At 47.6% G+C, this 13,394-nt stretch overlaps 1 protein-coding gene across 11 annotated transcripts in view; it reads right to left on the bottom strand.

Annotated features, from left to right (window-relative positions):
- Positions 1 to 13,394, bottom strand: part of LOC110498654 (teneurin-3) — a 439,962-nt gene that overhangs the window by 386,593 nt on the left and 39,975 nt on the right. The gene's annotated exons all lie outside the window — the stretch shown is intronic.

Genomic DNA, 13,394 nt, shown 5'->3' with positions numbered 1-13,394 from the left:
TCACACAGTCTCTCCCACCCCCTCTGTCACACAGTCTCTCCCACCCCTCCGTCACAGTCTATCCCACCCCTCTGTCACAGTCTCTCCCACCCCCTCTGTCACAGTCTCTCCCACCCCTCTGTCACACAGTCTCTCCCACCCCCTCTGTCACACAGTCTCTCCCACCCCCTCTGTCACACAGTCTCTCCCCACCCCCTCTGTCACACAGTCTCTCCCACCCCCTCTGTCACACAGTCTCTCCCACCCCCTCTGTCACACAGTCTCTCCCACCCCCTCTGTCACACAGTCTCTCCCACCCCTCCGTCACAGTCTCTCCCACCCCTCTGTCACAGTCTCTCCCACCCCCTCTGTCACAGTCTCTCCCACCCCTCTGTCACACAGTCTCTCCCACCCCCTCTGTCACACAGTCTCTCCCACCCCCTCTGTCACACAGTCTCTCCCCACCCCCTCTGTCACACAGTCTCTCCCACCCCCTCTGTCACACAGTCTCTCCCACCCCCTCTGTCACACAGTCTCTCCCCACCCCCTCTGTCACACAGTCTCTCCCCACCCCCTCTGTCACACAGTCTCTCCCACCCCTCTGTCACAGTCTCTCCCACCCCTCTGTCACACAGTCTCTCCCACCCCCTCTGTCACACAGTCTCTCCCACCCCTCTGTTACACAGTCTCTCCCACCCCACTGTCACACAGTCTCTCCCACACACACACACATCCTCCTGTTTGCGGTGGAGAGGAGGATTTCAAGGGCCTCATTATAATAATGGCTGATGATTGCGACATTGTAAACCTTTTCTAATTGCTCATCAGTGCTTTCATTTGAGGCTGATTTCAAACGGCTGCACCACACACACCCTTCCTGTGAAGGAGAGAGAGAGAGAGAGGGGGAGAGGGAGAGAGAGATGAATAGAGAAAGAGGGGATGGCGGCTTCAGTAGCACATGGATGATTCCTCACATTCCTCTTTGTAGTCTCCCCCGATCAAACACATGCCTCCTGGTAAACTCATCTAAGCCCATTCATTCTCAAGCTGTTGCCATCGCTTTCACTGCTTCCTGAGTTTATATGAAGCACAAGGAAGGCCTTCTCGGATGTACCTGAGAAAGGTTTGTGATTCACTTTGATTACAGATATCTAGTGGAAAAGGGTATATTTAATTATAAGACAAAAGAGAGTACTGTCAGAGACATTTGAGGAGGTTCTATGCAATTATAAAGAGTGATCCCTTACGAGGAGCACCACATGAACATATGCACTGACATTTGTGCTGAGTAACATACTGTTCTGGGCCCTGTCATCCTCTCCTGCTGGTTAGAGGAGACCTTGAGAAAGGGACAATTATGTCCTAATGGGGTCACCGTACCATCTGACAAAGGGTCGCACAGCAACACGCACACGCGCACACACACACACACAGCAACAACCACACACACAGCAACAACCACACACACAGTGACACAAACACACACAATGACACACACAAGGCAGAGTACCTGGGAGTTGAGACCTTGACAGACAGTGACCTGAAAAACTCCATGTAATTCCCTCAAATCTCAGACAGATTCATCTCTATTATTATTGGAAGAAAGGTGGGAGGGAAGACAGGGGGAGGGGGAACTGGATGATATGAGTCTGCTTTCAAATCTGTCACTAACTGCTCTTAGTGTACAAGCTAGCACAGATTCTATAACAGAGAGAGAGAGAGAAGTGAGAGAGGGACATCTCAAGTGTGTCTGTGGCTGTCTGTGCCTCACAATAACCCCAAAGTCGTATGAGCATTGTACTGCGTCGTATGAGCATTGTACTGCCTCGTATGAGCATTGTACTGCATTGTGTGAGCATTGTACTGCATCGTATGAGCATTGTACTGCATCGTATGAGCATTGTACTGCATCGTATGAGCATTGTACTGCATCGTATGCGTATTGTACTGCATCGTATGATCATTGTACTGCATCGCATGAGTATTGTACTGCATCATATGAGCATTGTACTGCATCGTATGAGCATTGTACTACATCGTATGAGCATTGTACTGCATCGTATGATCATTGTACTGCATCGTATGATCATTGTACTGCATCTAATGAGTATTGTACTGCAACGTATGAGCATTGTACTGCATCGTATGAGCATTGTACTGCATCGCATGATCATTGTACTGCATCGTATGAGCATTGCACTGCATCGTATGAGTATTGTACTGCATCGTATGAGCATTGTACTGCATTGCATGATCATTGTACTGCATCGTATGAGCATTGTACTGCGTCGTGTGAGTATTGTACTGCGTCATATGAGTATTGTACTGCGCCGTATGAGTATTGCACAGCATCGTATGAGTATTGTACTGCATCGTATGATCATTGTACTGCATCGCATGAGTATTGTACTGCATCATATGAGTATTGTACTGCATTGTATGAGTATTGTACTGCATCATATGAGTATTGTACTGTATCGTATGAGAATTGTACTGCATCGTATGAGAATTGTACTGCATCATATGATCATTGTACTGCATCGTATGAGCATTGTACTGCATCGTGTGAGCATTGTACTGCGTCGTATGAGTATTGTACTGCATCGTATGATCATTGTACTGCATCGCATGAGTATTGTACTGCATCTAATGAGTAGTGTACTGCATCGTATGAGTATTGTAATGCATCATATGAGTATTGTAATGCATCGTATGAGCATTGCACTGCATCGTATGAGTATTGTACTGCATCGTATGAGTATTGTACTGCATCGTATGAGTATTGTAATGCATCGTATGAGTATTGTACTGCACCGTATGAGTATTGTACTGCATCGTATGAGTATTGTACTGCATCGTATGAGTATTGTACTGCATCGCATGAGTATTGTACTGCATCGTATGAGTATTGTACTGCATCATATGAGCAGTGTACTGCACCGTATGAAACCAGAGAAAAGCCTCTATCAGAGTGTATCTAATCACAATGTAATGTCTCGTGCTGTTTGGAAACACATCACAAAAGCTGATCGCAAATACAAACCATCGTTAAACATATCCAACTTAGATACTGTCATAATGTTGGCTGCAAGAGGCCTGTGTGTGTGTGTATGTGTGTGTGTGTGTGTGTGTGTGTGTGTGCGTGTGTGTGTGTGTGTGCGTGTGCGTCCTCAATGAAACTTGACTAACACTGCTAGCTACACTCCTGTCCGTGTGTGTGTCCGGGTGTGTCCGTGTGTTTGTGTGTGTGGGCACGCAAGTCTGTGTTACGTCCTCCCTCACACCCACACACACTTTCCTATCTCCTTCTCCTCCACACCTCTGGGTTCCTTCCCATATTGAATCACTGTTCAAATTACCTTTAATTTTTCATCCCAGAGTCGTCTCAGATGTCAAACGGTGCATGTCTGAATGAGTTACCTGTCAGAGGAGGAGAGGAGGAACCGCTCTTTTCTTGGTCATGTTCGAGGGCTACCACATTTACAAGATAATGACAGTGCCAAAAAGGAATGCCAACTCTCCTCTGCGCTGTCACGCTAGCTGTATACCTAGTGGTACATCGTACAGTTAGACAGAAGGTGTGTGTGTCTGTGTGTGTCTGTGTGTCAGTGTGTGTGTGTGTCTGTGTCTGTGTCTGTGTGTGTGTGTGTGTGTGTGTGTGTGTGTGTGTGTGCTGTGTGGTGTGTGTGTGTATGTTGTGGTGTGTGTGAAGTGTATGTGTGTGTGGTGGTGTGTGGTGTGTGGTGTGTGTATGTTGTGTGGTGTATGTGAAGTGTATGTGTGTGGTGTGTGGTGTGTGTGTATGTTGTGGTGGTGTGTGGTGTGTGTGAAGTGTATGTTTGTGGTGTGTGGTGTGGTGTGTGGTGTGTGTATGTTGTGGTGGTGTATGATGTGTGTGAAGTGTATGTGTGTGGTGTGTGTGTGTGTGTGTGGTGTGTCTGAAGTGTGAAGTGTATGTGTGAAGTGTATGTGTGTGGTGTGTGTGGTGTGTGTGAAGTGTATGTGTGTGTGGTGGATGTGTGTGGTGTGTGTATGTTGTGGTGTGTGTGAAGTGTATGTGTGTGGTGTGGTGTGTGGTGTGTGTATGTTGTGGTGTGTGTGAACTGTATGTGTGTGTGGTGGTGTGTGGTGTGTGTGTGTGGTGTGGTGTGTGTATGTTGTGGTGTGTGTGGTGTGTGTGAAGTGTATGTGTGTGTGGTGGTGTGTGGTTTGGTGTGGTGTGTGGTGTGTGGTGTGTGTATGTTGTGGTGGTGTGTGTGAAGTGTATGTGTGTGGTGTGGTGTGTGGTGTGTGTATGTTGTGGTGTGTGTGAACTGTATGTGTGTGTGGTGGTGTGTGGTGTGTGTGTGTGGTGTGGTGTGTGTATGTTGTGGTGTGTGTGGTGTGTGTGAAGTGTATGTGTGTGTGGTGGTGTGGGTTGTGTGTGTGTGTGGTGTGGTGTGTGTGGTGTGTGTGAAGTGTATGTGGTGTGTGTGTATGTTGTGGTGTGTGTGAAGTGTATGTGTGAGTGGTGGTGTGTGTGGTGTGTGTGAAGTGTATGTGTGTGTGGTGGTGTGTGAAGTGTATGTGTGTGTGGTGTGTGTGTGTAGTGTGGTGGTGTGTGGTGTATGTGTGTGTTGGTGTGTGTGTGGTGTGTGTGAAGTGTGAAGTGTATGTGTAAAATGTATGTGTGTGGTTTGTGTATGTTGTGGTGTGTGTGGTGTGTGTGGTGTATGTGTGTGTGGTGGTGTGTGGTGTATGTGTGTGGTGTGGTGTATGTTGTGGTGTATGTGAAATGTATGTGTGTGGTGTGGTGTGTGGTGTGTGGTGTGTGTATGTTGTGGTGTGTGTGAACTGTATGTGTGTGTGGTGGTGTGTGGTGTGTGTGTGTAGTGTGTGTGTGTATGTTGTGGTGTGTGTGTTGTGTGTATGTTGTGGTGTGTGTGAAGTGTATGTGTGTGGTGTGGTGTGTGGTGTGTGTATGTTGTGGTGTGTGTGTGTGTGTGTGGTGTGTGTGAAGTGTATGTGTGTGGTGTGTGTGTATGTTGTGGTGTGTGTGGTGTGTGTATGTTGTGGTGTGTGTGAAGTGTATGTGTGTGGTGTGGTGTGTGGTGTGTGTATGTTGTGGTGTGTGTGAAGTGTATGTGTGTGTGGTGGTGTGGGTTGTGTGTGTGTGGTGTGGTGTGTGTGGTGTGTGTGAAGTGTATGTGGTGTGTGTGTATGTTGTGGTGTGTGTGAAGTGTATGTGTGAGTGGTGGTGTGTGTGGTGTGTGTGAAGTGTATGTGTGTGTGGTGGTGTGTGAAGTGTATGTGTGTGTGGTGTGTGTGTGTAGTGTGGTGGTGTGTGGTGTATGTGTGTGTTGGTGTGTGTGTGGTGTGTGTGTGGTGTGGTGTGTGGTGTGTGTGAAGTGTATGTGTGTGGTGTGTGGTGTGTGGGTGTGTATGTTGTGGTGTGTGTGTGGTGTGTGTGAAGTGTGTGTGTGTATGTTGTGGTGTGTGGTGTGTGTGTATGTTGTGGTGTGTGTGGTGTGTGTGAAGTGTATGTGTGTGTGGTGGTGTGTGGTGTGTGGTGTGGTGTGTGGTGTGTGTATGTTGTGGTGGTGTGTGGGTGTGTGTGAAGTGTATGTGTGTGGTGGTGTGTGTGAAGTGTGAAGTGTATGTGTGAAGTGTATGTGTGTGGTGTGTGTATGTTGTGTGGTGTGTGTTAAGTGTATGTGTGTGTGGTGGTGTGTGGTGTATGTGTGTGGTGTGGTGTGTGGATGTTGTGGTGTGTGTGAAGTGTATGTGTGTGGTGTGGTGTGTGGTGTGTGTATGTTGTGGTGTGTGTGAAGTGTGTGTATGTGTGTGTGGTGGTGTGTGGTGTGTGTGTGTGGTGTGTGGTGTGTGTGTATGTTGTGGTGTGGTGGTGTATGTGTGTGTTGGTCTGTGTGTGGTGTGGAGTGTGTATGTTGTGGTGTGTGTGAAGTGTATGTGTGTGGTGTGTGTGTGTATGTTGTGGTGGTGTGTATGTTGTGGTGTGTGTGAAGTGTATGTGTGTGGTGTGGTGTGTGGTGTGTGTATGTTGTGGTGTGTGTGAAGTGTATGTGTGTGTGGTGGTGTGTGGTGTGTGTGTGGTGTGGTGTGTGTGAAGTGTATGTGGTGTGTGTGTATGTTGTGGTGTGTGTGAAGTGTATGTGTGAGTGGTGGTGTGTGTGGTGGTGTGTGAAGTGTATGTGTGTGGTGTGGTGTGTGAAGTGTATGTGTGTGGTGTGGTGTGTGTATGTTGTGGTGTGTGTGAAGTGTATGTGTGTGTGGTGGTGTGTGGTGTGTGTGGTGTGTGTGAAGTGTATGTGTGAGTGGTGGTGTGTGTGGTGTGTGTGAAGTGTATGTGTGTGTGGTGGTGTGTGGTGTATGTGTGTGGTGTGGTGTGTGGTGTGTGGTGTGTGTGAAGTGTATGCTGTGGTGTGTGTGGTGTGTGTTGTGTGTGGTGTGTGTGTATGTTGTGGTGTGTGTGTGTGTGTATGTTGTGGTGTGTGTGGTGTGTGTGAAGTGTATGTGTGTGTGTGTGGTGTGTGGTGTGGTATGTGTGTGGTGTGTGGTGTGGTGTGTGTATGTGGTGTGTGGTGTGTGTGAAGTGTATGTGTGTGGTGTGTGGTGTGTGTGTGTGGTGTGTGAAGTGTGAAGTGTATGTGTGAAGTGTATGTGTGCGGTGTGTGTATGTTGTGTGTGTGAAGTGTATGTGGTGTGTGTGTATGTTGTGGTGTGTGTGAAGTGTATGTGTGAGTGGTGGTGTGTGTGAAGTGTATGTGTGTGCGTGGTGTGTGGTGTATGTGTGTGGTGTGGTGTGTGGTGTGTGTGTGTGTGGTGGTGTGTGGTGTGTGTGGTGTGGTGTGTGTGAAGTGTATGTGGTGTGTGTGTATGTTGTGGTGTGTGTGAAGTGTATGTGTGAGTGGTGGTGTGTGTGAAATGTATGGGTGTGTGTGGTGGTGTGTGGTGTATGTGTGTGTTGGTGTGTGTGTGTGGTGTGGTGTGTGTATGTTGTGGTGTGTGTGTGAAGTGTATGTGTGTGTATGTTGTGGTGTGTGTGGTGTGTGGTGTGTGTGTATGTTGTGGTGTGGTGTGTGTGGTGTGTGGTGTGTGTGTGTGTTGTGTGGTGTGTGTGAAGTGTATGTGTGTGTGGTGGTGTGTGGTGTGTGTGTGTGGTGGTGTGGTGTGTGTTGTGGTGTGTGGTGTGGTGTGTGTATGTTGTGGTGTGTGTGGTGTGTGTGAAGTGTATGTGTGTGGTGTGTGTGGTGTGTGTATGTTGTGGTGTGTGTGGTGTGTGTGAAGTGTATGTGTGTGTGGTGGTGTGTGGTTTGGTGTGGTGTGTGGTGTGTGGTGTGTGTATGTTGTGGTGGTGTGTGTGAAGTGTATGTGTGTGGTGTGGTGTGTGGTGTGTGTATGTTGTGGTGTGTGTGAACTGTATGTGTGTGTGGTGGTGTGTGGTGTGTGTGTGTGGTGTGGTGTGTGTATGTTGTGGTGTGTGTGGTGTGTGTGAAGTGTATGTGTGTGTGGTGGTGTGGGTTGTGTGTGTGTGGTGTGGTGTGTGTGGTGTGTGTGAAGTGTATGTGGTGTGTGTGTATGTTGTGGTGTGTGTGAAGTGTATGTGTGAGTGGTGGTGTGTGTGGTGTGTGTGAAGTGTATGTGTGTGTGGTGGTGTGTGAAGTGTATGTGTGTGTGGTGTGTGTGTGTAGTGTGGTGGTGTGTGGTGTATGTGTGTGTTGGTGTGTGTGTGGTGTGTGTGAAGTGTGAAGTGTATGTGTAAAATGTATGTGTGTGGTTTGTGTATGTTGTGGTGTGTGTGGTGTGTGTGGTGTATGTGTGTGTGGTGGTGTGTGGTGTATGTGTGTGGTGTGGTGTATGTTGTGGTGTATGTGAAATGTATGTGTGTGGTGTGGTGTGTGGTGTGTGGTGTGTGTATGTTGTGGTGTGTGTGAACTGTATGTGTGTGTGGTGGTGTGTGGTGTGTGTGTGTAGTGTGGTGTGTGTATGTTGTGGTGTGTGTGTTGTGTGTATGTTGTTGTGTGTGTGAAGTGTATGTGTGTGGTGTGGTGTGTGGTGTGTGTATGTTGTGGTGTGTGTGTGGTGTGTGTGTGTGTGTGGTGTGTGTGAAGTGTATGTGTGTGGTGTGTGTGTATGTTGTGGTGTGTGTGGTGTGTGTATGTTGTGGTGTGTGTGAAGTGTATGTGTGTGGTGTGGTGTGTGGTGTGTGTATGTTGTGGTGTGTGTGAAGTGTATGTGTGTGTGGTGGTGTGGGTTGTGTGTGTGTGGTGTGGTGTGTGTGGTGTGTGTGAAGTGTATGTGGTGTGTGTGTATGTTGTGGTGTGTGTGAAGTGTATGTGTGAGTGGTGGTGTGTGTGGTGTGTGTGAAGTGTATGTGTGTGTGGTGGTGTGTGAAGTGTATGTGTGTGTGGTGTGTGTGTGTGTAGTGTGGTGGTGTGTGGTGTATGTGTGTGTTGGTGTGTGTGTGGTGTGTGTGTGGTGTGGTGTGTGGTGTGTGTGAAGTGTATGTGTGTGGTGTGTGGTGTGTGGGTGTGTATGTTGTGGTGTGTGTGTGGTGTGTGTGAAGTGTGTGTGTGTATGTTGTGGTGTGTGGTGTGTGTGTATGTTGTGGTGTGTGTGGTGTGTGTGAAGTGTATGTGTGTGTGGTGGTGTGTGGTGTGTGGTGTGGTGTGTGGTGTGTGTATGTTGTGGTGGTGTGTGGTGTGTGTGAAGTGTATGTGTGTGGTGGTGTGTGTGAAGTGTGAAGTGTATGTGTGAAGTGTATGTGTGTGGTGTGTGTATGTTGTGTGGTGTGTGTTAAGTGTATGTGTGTGTGGTGGTGTGTGGTGTATGTGTGTGGTGTGGTGTGTGGATGTTGTGGTGTGTGTGAAGTGTATGTGTGTGGTGTGGTGTGTGGTGTGTGTATGTTGTGGTGTGTGTGAAGTGTGTGTATGTGTGTGTGGTGGTGTGTGGTGTGTGTGTGTGGTGTGTGGTGTGTGTGTATGTTGTGGTGTGGTGGTGTATGTGTGTGTTGGTCTGTGTGTGGTGTGGAGTGTGTATGTTGTGGTGTGTGTGAAGTGTATGTGTGTGGTGTGTGTGTGTATGTTGTGGTGGTGTGTATGTTGTGGTGTGTGTGAAGTGTATGTGTGTGGTGTGGTGTGTGGTGTGTGTATGTTGTGGTGTGTGTGAAGTGTATGTGTGTGTGGTGGTGTGTGGTGTGTGTGGTGTGGTGTGTGTGAAGTGTATGTGGTGTGTGTGTATGTTGTGGTGTGTGTGAAGTGTATGTGTGAGTGGTGGTGTGTGTGGTGGTGTGTGAAGTGTATGTGTGTGGTGTGGTGTGTGAAGTGTATGTGTGTGGTGTGGTGTGTGTATGTTGTGGTGTGTGTGAAGTGTATGTGTGTGTGGTGGTGTGTGGTGTGTGTGGTGTGTGTGAAGTGTATGTGTGAGTGGTGGTGTGTGTGGTGTGTGTGAAGTGTATGTGTGTGTGGTGGTGTGTGGTGTATGTGTGTGGTGTGGTGTGTGGTGTGTGGTGTGTGTGAAGTGTATGCTGTGGTGTGTGTGGTGTGTGTTGTGTGTGGTGTGTGTGTATGTTGTGGTGTGTGGTGTGTGTGTATGTGGTGTGTGTGGTGTGTGTGAAGTGTATGTGTGTGTGTGTGGTGTGTGGTGTGGTATGTGTGTGGTATGTGGTGTGGTGTGTGTATGTGGTGTGTGGTGTGTGTGAAGTGTATGTGTGTGGTGTGTGGTGTGTGTGTGTGTGGTGTGTGAAGTGTATGTGTGAAGTGTATGTGTGCGGTGTGTGTATGTTGTGTGTGTGAAATGTATGTGGTGTGTGTGTATGTTGTGGTGTGTGTGAAGTGTATGTGTGAGTGGTGGTGTGTGTGAAGTGTATGTGTGTGCGTGGTGTGTGGTGTATGTGTGTGGTGTGGTGTGTGGTGTGTGTGTGTGTGGTGGTGTGTGGTGTGTGTGGTGTGGTGTGTGTGAAGTGTATGTGGTGTGTGTGTATGTTGTGGTGTGTGTGAAGTGTATGTGTGAGTGGTGGTGTGTGTGAAATGTATGGGTGTGTGTGGTGGTGTGTGGTGTATGTGTGTGTTGGTGTGTGTGTGTGGTGTGGTGTGTGTATGTTGTGGTGTGTGTGTGAAGTGTATGTGTGTGTATGTTGTGGTGTGTGTGGTGTGTGGTGTGTGTGTATGTTGTGGTGTGGTGTGTGTGGTGTGTGGTGTGTGTGTGTGTTGTGTGGTGTGTGTGAAGTGTATGTGTGTGTGGTGGTGTGTGGTGTGTGTGTGTGGTGGTGTGGTGTGTGTTGTGGTGTGTGGTGTGGTGTGTGTATGTTGTGGTGTGTGTGGTGTGTGTGAAGTGTATGTGTGTGGTGTGTGTTGTGTGTGTATGTTGTGGTGTGTGTGGTGTGTGGTGTGTGGTGTGTGTGTATGTTGTGGTGTGTGCGTATGTTGTGGTGTGGTGTGGTGCGTGGTGTGGTGTGTGTGTGGTGTGTGTGGTGTGGTGTGTGGTGTTTGTGTGTGTGTGGTGTGTGTGTGTGGTGTGGTGTGTGGTGTGTGGTGTTTGTGTGTGTGTGGTGTGGTGTGGTGTGTGTGGTGTGGTGTGTGTGTGTGGTGTGGTGTGTGTGTGTGGTGTGGTGCGTGTGTGTGGTGTGGTGTGTGTGTGTGGTGTGGTGTGGTGTTTGTGTGTGTGTGTGGTGTGTGTGTGTGGTGTGGTGTGTGTGTGTGTGTGGTGTGTGTGTGTGGTGTGGTGTGTGTGTGTGGTGTGGTGTGTGTGTGTGGTGTGGTGTGTGTGTGTGGTGTGGTGTGTGTGTGTGGTGTGGTGTGTGTGTGTGTGTGGTGTGTGTGTGTGGTGTGGTGTGTGTGTGTGGTGTGGTGTGTGTGTGTGGTGTGGTGTAGTCCGTTCTCTCCTGAATAGTATTGTAGCAGCTTGTCAGAACTATGGAAGGTTTCTCAATCATCCTGCATCAACTACAGCAGTGAACCGTGGGTGTTTACTGTGCAGGTGTGGGTGTTAATAACCTTAATTAGACAGTTAATTTACCTCGTTGCTTCGGTTCTACGCCTTGACTTGTATGGAAGAAGTGAAGAAGAGTTCACATCAACAGATATCAAATGATAGACTATAAAAACAATGATAGATGCCACTACGGCAACATGGGTATGAAAATATGACAATAACCCAATTCACAGGACTAGTACTACTACTACTAGTACTACTACTACTACTACTAGTACTAGAGAACCTTGGTTATGTATTTACCCTGCCAGAATGTCCGTTATTCCAGAGGATGATTCGGACAGGATTCGTTTTTTTCCAAACTGCCCCCTGTAATTCTTTCATATTTTTTTTCAATAAATTGTCAGTTATGACGGAAGCCTGGAGGTTTTTTTCTAGGTATGAAGATATTTCAACAAGCCCGGGCTTGTTACACTGATAACTCCAGCCTGGTTCCCACGTTTCTAAACCATACCAAACCATCTTTGGCACAGTGTCGCCATAATATTTCAATTGAGGAAGTGCGATCATAATTATTCAGATTTTTTCTCAATCTGCAGTACGTCCTAAATGCCCCCCCCCCCAGTCTTCAGATGTGAGCGAAACAGCCATCTTGTACTTGAGATGCTTTTTCAGCCTATGGATAAGAAAGTTGACTTCATTCCCAAATGTTTAGGTCAGTTTGCTGCTGCTTGGAGATCGATTAACAGCAAGGGTTGCATTTTATAGGCGCAATATTTTTGACTGATGCATTTGGCAATATTCAATGAATCCGCACAAAACATGTCAACAAAAGAATTCACTGTGAAAGTTGATACATGTAGGACATTCATATATGGGCTTTGCGCAGCACTTCGTTCAATTGATTAGATCAGTTATTGCCTTCTTGCTCAAACCGCGATCAAACACCTGTCAAACGCAGACATTTCTCTCATAACACAGGGATGTCGATTCACACGGGACTAGTATTGTCAGAAGACTTTGGAGTTTGCCAAAAACAGTAGTTTATTCTGTCTGGAATTATTACTCTCCTGACACGTAAAAATTACAGGCAGATTCGGACCGGACTAAAATCACAGATTTTAGTGGTGTTTTGTGCTTGTGTACATAATTACATTACCTCCCTAAGTAAAACTAATCCCATCTGAATAGGGCTAATGACAGTGATGAGGCAAGCGTGGACAGATAGTAATGGCCAATACCCTGGTCCTAGTGCGTATAGTCATTCAGAGGACAGGAAAAGTAGGGCCTTCCTTTGAAATCGGCAACACGGAGTATAACTGGTGTCAAATAGCAGGGTATAATGCTAGCTTTCTACACGGTCTCAGTGTCTGCAAAACACCTAACAACTCTCAAGACTGCCCTTCCTCTACTATCCTCTCCTGTCCTCTCCCTCTACACTCTGTCTCTCTCCAAGACTGACCTCCCTCTACTATCCTCTCCTCTTCTCTCCTGTCCTCTCCCTCTACACTCTGTCTCTCTCCAAGACTGGCCTTCCTCTTCTCTCCTGTCCTCTCCCTCTACACTCTGTCTCTCTCCAAGACTGACCTTCCTCTCCTCTTCTCTCCTGTCCTCTCCCTCTACACTCTGTCTCTCTCCAAGACTGACCTTCCTCTCCTCTTCTCTCCTGTCCTCTCCCTCTACACTATGTCTCTCTCCATGACTGACCTCCATCTACTATCCTCTCCTCTTCTCTCCTGTCCTCTCCCTCTACACTCTGTCTCTCTCCATGACTGACCTCCCTCTACTATCCCCTCCTCTTCTCCCGTGTCCTCTCCTTCTACATTCTGTCTCTCTCCATGACTGACCTCCCTCTACTATCCTCTCCTCTTCTCCCTCTACACTCTGTCTCTCTCCAAGGCTGAAGGAGGACATACAGCAATCTCTGAGGGCTCTGATCTTAGATAACCTTTCATTTATCTGGTCAGTAACACACTTCCTGGTCTGCCTGGTCTGCCTGCCTGGTCAGCTTGTCTGCCTGCTTGTCTGATTGCCTCCCTGTCTTTCTGTGTGCCTCCCTGCCTGCAGACACAATCTGAACAGGGAATCATGTTTCACCTATGGGGAGCGAGAGACTGAAATCATCCCACAGAAAACCAGAACAAAGGAACAACGTTCAATTCAAATCAAATCCAATCTTAAAATCAAATCACATGTTACTGGTCACATACACATTGGTTAGCAGATGTTATTGCGAGGGTAGAGAAATGCTTGTGCTTCTAGTTCCAACAGTGCAGAAATATCAACAAGTAATCTAACAATTCCACAACAACTACCTAGTACACACAAATCTAAGTAAAGGAATGGAATAAGAATATGTACAAATAAATGAATATGCAACGAGTGTTAATAATGTACGAGTGTCCTGAAGGCAAAGGTCACTTAAAGTTGTTGTTGTCTGGCGGTTGCCATGGTACCGTCATGGTGTTGTCACTTGTGCTGAT

The sequence above is a fragment of the Oncorhynchus mykiss genome, chromosome 19, assembly GCF_057628025.1.
Source record: "Oncorhynchus mykiss isolate SJ-2025 chromosome 19, ASM5762802v1, whole genome shotgun sequence".
NCBI classification, from domain to species: domain Eukaryota; kingdom Metazoa; phylum Chordata; class Actinopteri; order Salmoniformes; family Salmonidae; genus Oncorhynchus; species Oncorhynchus mykiss.
This window is presented reverse-complemented; position numbering and strand designations above follow the sequence as displayed.